We start from the raw sequence: 299 nt of genomic DNA on the forward strand, positions 1-299 counted from the left end.
ATTCCTGCATCTTTGTGTTATTTTTTTCTCTTAGTGTTGTTGTTGTTAATTGTATTGTGAATAGTTTCTCTCCATCAATGGCATCAGAAACTTTGCTGTGTCTGTGAGAAATGTAGGAAGAGAGGGAAACACACATGGTCTGAAAAGGTAAATTGTGCTGATAGCATAGATGGGGAGCCAGGGCACACTGGCTGTGCCCTTGAGGGGATGGCACATTATACCCCAGAGCATGTCTGCATTTCAGCACAGTTCTAGAAACCCTCACTTAGAGGCAGAAGTGAGACAGCAACTCAAAGTCA

This window comes from Alligator sinensis, unplaced genomic scaffold, assembly GCF_000455745.1.
Source record: "Alligator sinensis unplaced genomic scaffold, ASM45574v1 scaffold74_2, whole genome shotgun sequence".
NCBI lineage: Eukaryota > Metazoa > Chordata > Crocodylia > Alligatoridae > Alligator > Alligator sinensis.